General features: G+C 34.9%; 1 pseudogene; it reads left to right on the top strand.

The window, feature by feature from the left end:
* Positions 1-3,502: 3,502 nt before the first annotated feature.
* Positions 3,503-3,620, top strand: LOC118610568 (annotated as a pseudogene).
* Positions 3,621-6,000: the final 2,380 nt, after the last annotated feature.

The raw sequence follows: 6,000 nt of genomic DNA, 5'->3' as shown, positions 1-6,000 counted from the left end.
GCAATAAGGTTGTAACTTCTGTCAGAGACAAGCATGTAGTTACTCTTTATTGCCTTTATTATTTATTATTCACACCTGTCAGATAAGCAGTTCCTACAATGCTAATATTTCAAAATATTCTATTGGACCCTCAAACATTTTTATTACCATCAGTGTGATATATGTGAGAATTCAGCCTCCAAGTCAAGAAAGGCAATGGAAGGAAAACAAGGAGATGATGATGGCAGTGATACTGTATACAGAGTGCAGCTTGCCTTGATGAATTTTAAAGGTAGAAGTGGTTTTAAGTCCAGTATGCTAAAACAAAGATTTTGCATCTTCAGATACATGGAAGAAATTTTTAATGTAGTCCCGTGCTTTTTATTTCGGATTTTAAAAGCAGATCTCTTTAGTAAAATTAGAGGTGGTTTTTCATTACGAGTCATGTATAAATAGTAAAATAACTGTTTCTTTAGAAGTTGAGAAGCAACCTTTCACCATTCATCATTGGGAGCAGACCTTAAGTTATAGATCCTAAATCTATAAATCAGTAACTAGTTTTTAGCAGCATAATTTCTAAAACCATTTTTAAATATTATTTAAATGTAAAGCAACCAGTCACTTGTATTGTCATAAAGTTCATAGACCAAATATCTAAATTGTGGAGAGTACTCCTAATCATAGTGACTCTTTGTTTATTTTGAACTCATCTCAATTGCCTTTTGATCTTCTCTAACATTCCATCTCCTCAACCTCTTTCTAAATTCTACTTATTTAGTCTTCACTTTTTCCTTCATGTTATCAAGTCTCTCCCTATTCTTTCTGAATCGTAAAATGCCAAACTGAAGAAATTAAAACAGAATTCCTAATAATATAGTCTAATGTTATCTTAAAACTTTTCCTACATACTCTATGCACCTAATGTTCTGTGAGAAATGTGTTTTCTTTCCTTTTAACACATGCCCATATGTTTTGATTACTAACGCTTGAGCCATCCCTCCCCAGTGATAACATTGCTCAAATCATTTTTCTAAATGTGTTGGTGAGGCTGTCACTTGGAATGGAATCAAAGCCTCAAAGAACAAATTATATTGACTTTCCCTTCCTGAAAAGACCGAGAAGGAAATTAAACTGCTTTCATGTGGCTTGTATTCAGATGCATTATGGCATAATATGCTGTGTTGCCAACATATTTTTCTCTTTTCCATTTGAATGCATCTAGAAATCTTACTGGGAAAGATAGACAAGCTTAAAAAAAAAAAGACATCAACCTTCAAGCAGTAAATTCAACTTGCAGAATTTTTATACAACCAGAACTAATCTGGCCAAATCTTATTGAGGATAAGTATGTAGCCAAGCATCCTCAAAATTTAACACAACTGCTTTTCATTTTTTCTATGATGACCAAGAAAAATAGCACAATGCCAAGAAAAATGTTTCATGGTTGAGGTTTTTTCCTAGTGATATGTTAGAAAAAAAAAGTGGTATAAATTTTGGAAAAATAGGACAGTAAATATTAGAGGTATAATTAATCTCAATTAGGCTAATATTTTTAAAAGAGGAAATAGTAATTATTGTGCAGGGGAGAAGGCAGCACAGTCAATAAGATAAAATGCAAAAGGGCAGCCGGGCTCTGTGTTAGGAGACTGGGTTCTAGTCCCAGGTACATCATTTACTGTGTTACCTCACTCTCTAAGACTTGTTTTCCTCATCTGAAATATGTAAGTAATAACACCTACCTGACTACCAGAGTTGTTATGAGAACCAAAATAACTGAGCTATGAAAGTGAAAGTGCTTTCTAATTATAAAGTGATTTATAAATGTAAGGAATTATTACTAATGTAATATTTCAAGATAATTAATAATGTGAATGAGGAAGAGGCAGAGGCCTGGCTACATCAGGATGAAGATATGTAAGTAAGCAGGAGCTCTGTGTCTGGGCTCTTACAGACAAGTGGATTCACCTCTCCTTAACAAGAGAAATGCTGTTCCTTACAAAAACATCTGGCAGACTTGTGAAAGAGACCATCTATACTTGGCATTAAGAATCTCCTCTTCCCTTAGTCCTCATCCCCTTCCTTTCCATTTGTTAATTCCAAAAGTTTCTTCCTTTCTGTTCTCAAGATATATCAGCTATATTCCCAATGAAAAACAAATGTCTAATATGGCTTTATGTGTTCCTCCCAGAGGTGATTAGAGTATCAAAGCCTACACTGAAAGCAGTGGTAATTAAATCAAATATCACAGGGGCTGGACAGGTGATGTAAATGAGCAATGGGGGTGGTATTTAAGGAAAGCAGGAAGGTGATGGGACCAAGACAAAGGAGAACACAGACCCCTCTCAGAGAGGGCACACAGCTCCTGCCTACTGTTGCTAAATGCATGTGTGGGCTCAAGTATTCTTCTGATATTTCATTTACAATTCAGATTTTTGTGAAAAATCTCTTAGTTTAAAAAATACCAAACTTCTACTGTTTGAGGGCTAAGTTGTGGGCTGCCTGTTTGTATCTTTGGATGACAAAAAGACATTCTAACCATTAAAAGGCTGTGTGGACCAGTAGAAAGTTTTGGAGTGCCCCATACCTCTTGAAATCCCAGTTTTGTCCTCCATTGGTTGAGTAAGCTTAAGCAAGTTATTCAATATCACTGAACTTAACTTCCATTGCCTGTAAATTGGGGGTAAATAATCCCTCCATTGCAAAAATTTCAGGTTAAATTATAAAACATATAAAAAGCAAGCCTCAGAGTCTAGCACACAGTAGCTGCTTAATATGTGGTCAGTGCAACTAAGTACTGCTACCAATACTAGGTTTACTTCTACTTACTATTAGTATAGTGGGATTTTAGGCATCAACCAGCACTTGGAGAAGGTACTCAAAAAGAGCTACATTTCCTGGGATCCCTTAAATATATCATAAAGGAGGGTTGCCTTTCTATGTATAAGATCATTTCTGCCTTTATGATCTGACGTGGATATAGTCTGACCATTGATGTATCAAAGAATTCCATAATTGTAGTTTACTGGATGATTGACATGAGACAACAAAATACATAACCATAAGCAAAGAAGCTAAGTTGCTAAATACATTGGGATTAACATTAAAATAGTTTTAATTTTAAACCTAGGTTCTAGTTTAAAAAAAAAAAAACACCTTAATACACCTTAATACTTTTAGCCTTTTAAAAATATTTTGGTGTATATTATGCAAAATTTATAGCAAAACTTAATAATTCTATGGAGCATGAGAGAAGACAAAAAAGATGACGTAAAGGCAAACTAATGTAAAAGTGAATTAGAATATATTTCTTATCTCATTATTTTAGGTAACAGTGTATAGCATAATTAAACCTTGTAAATAAATGGGAAAGTTGAGTAAGTCCTAATAAGAAAAATATAACTAACTTCATTAAAATGGGCTAGAATAATCCCAGTTATTCCATTTTTTTCCTAATTTTAATCAAAATTCTGACAAAACTTTACAAATTTACCATGAATTCTCCCCCTAAAAATCATAAGGGAGAGTCTATGGCCATGCCACCCTGAACAAGCTGTATCCCGTCTGATCTTGGAAGCTAAGCAGGGTCTGGCCTGGTTAGTACTTGGATGGAGACCACCTAGGAAGACCAGGTGCTATAGGTGTAAAAAATGAAAAATAAGAGATTGTAAGCTGACAAGGTTCTTGCAATCTGTGAGGGTTGCCCCACCTAAATAAATAAATAAATAAATAAATAAATAAATAAATAAATAAATATTTAAAAAACCCATAAGGGAGAAAAAGACCAGAAACGCACAAATTAGAATAAGGCAAAGGAGTCTAATGTCAGCCATGTTTATTCTACTAGCGGGTAAAGTAATGATAATAAATATGTGCTGAGTTTGAATACTAAGCACACTAGTACAGAGGTGTTAGGGGTAAGATTCCTGGCAAATGTGGGTTCAATAGGCGGCATTGCTAATGATTAATGCAGTTGGATCAATTCCTGTGAAATGGATCTTCCAAATTTATTTTATTAAAATTCCTTTGAATTTTTCTCTACAGATTTATTAGGTGACAAACATTCCTAAAATTCTGATTTTTATTTTAATAAGGTGGGTTGTTTATCCTTGAATGGGGAAACGGGAGAAAATAGAGAAAGTAGTGTATCAGAAGTTGTTCTAAGTTAAAACAAAAGAGAAAGATGACTGTCAAAGAATTCATAACTATGATATCAAGATAGGTGATTAGTACTCTATATAAATTTCAGACAGTATTGGTATACATAATTCACCTACTTACTACTCAGCACAAGATGTGTTTGTTTTTGGTGGCAGAAGTAATTCCATCTGTTTCAAAAGACTTTTCCCCACAATTATGTCCTAATTTTGATTTAGTTTATATAGAACAGTGATATTTTCTTGGTTTTATTTTTTTTCCCCAAGAATTTCAGGTCAGAGCAATACTATATTTGAAGTAGTTTTTATGAGTTTCTCTATATGTGTTTTGATATCTGATAGGGACAAAGTGTCCTTTTGTAGAGTTTCTGGTTTCTGGGAAGAACTTAATTTTTTTCTTTTCTCTGCTATAAATTCGGTGTTTTAATGTGTCCCCTTATATTTTTCTCCTTTTAGAGTGAAAATATCCTATGAAAAAGGGGAAGGAATACTTTGAGTAAATACAACAATATGTCTTCTTCTCTCCGCTTTTTTCACACTGCATTCATTATATCTGATGCAGTAAGACAAAAAATTGGTCCTGTCTCTTGCTCAATTTGTCTGCCTTTTCAGACCCTGCTGCCCAATGCCTTCAAACAAGACTTTACACTATAACAATGTAGAATAATAATAATATCTTTATATTCCCAGTATTAGTGGTAAGTAGAATATAGGATGCAATAAAGTTGAGCTAGCAAGGAAGGGCCACAGCTAGAAATCCAGGAAGCAAGAAATATTTCATAAAACACTCAACATTTTGTATGTGAAGAGAACTCAGCTGACCACTGTAAAAGTTACAAAGCTATTTAAAATGCAGTCCTTACCTTCGATTAACTTAAGTCAACTGGAAGAGACAGAGTCACATACTCAAATCACAGCACAAATTATAAAAGATATTTGAAGATGACTTCAGTGCTATAGGGGTATCCATGGAGTGTGCGTTTGGTAATCTGTTAAAAGCATTACTGAGATGTACTTTATATGTGATAAAATACACCCATTGGACATGTTTTAGTAAATTTATACAATTATGCAATCATCACCACAATCCAGTTTTAGAACATTTTATTACTCCAAAAAATTTCCTATGTGCCATAAATCTCCCACTTCTATCCCCAGCCTCAGGCATCCATTTATCTGCTTTGTCAGAACAGTCTCCAGGCTAAGACTAATTTGACCTTGCTACTGAGACAGTGCCCTTCTGAGGACTTTACCACTGCCTGCGGGAACATGAGCTATTCTCAGCCCTGTGCAAATAACCCTCTAGGGATTTTTCATCCTAACCCTTCCTGTGATTTGTTCCTCAGCCTGTGGATTCCTCATAGGCAGCCTAAAACTAAGAGCTTCTCTGCAAATCTCTGAGATGATGTGTGCAGATCTCTCTTCTTTGACGCTTTACCCCATATGTGGTAATTGCTTTGGCTTCCTCAAGCTCCCAGCTCTGACTCCTCAATCCAGGAGTTGATTTGTGTGTTTCTCCCCACTGGGCTGTGGCCTGTGAGCTGGGGTTTTCATCTCATTTGTTCCCTTATCTCAGAGACTACTGTCCTGTGCTGCCTGTTGTCCAATGTCCGAAAACCATTGTTTTATAGCTTTTATCCAGTTTTCCATTTGTTCAAGATAGGAGGGTAAATCTAGTCCTTGTTACGGTATTATGGCTAGAAGTTCTAGTTTTAAAGGTATTTTCTTATTATTCCCATATACCACCTACCTATAGCCAATCGTATACAATACAATTAATTCTCATTAAGTCAGAAGAGATTTAAACCAGTTTTAAGATCAAACACGATAGATATAGATGTACATACACACAAAAGCTAGAAAACAG

Source organism: Rousettus aegyptiacus, unplaced genomic scaffold (genome assembly GCF_014176215.1).
Source record: "Rousettus aegyptiacus isolate mRouAeg1 unplaced genomic scaffold, mRouAeg1.p scaffold_m13_p_12, whole genome shotgun sequence".
NCBI lineage: Eukaryota > Metazoa > Chordata > Mammalia > Chiroptera > Pteropodidae > Rousettus > Rousettus aegyptiacus.
This window is presented reverse-complemented; position numbering and strand designations above follow the sequence as displayed.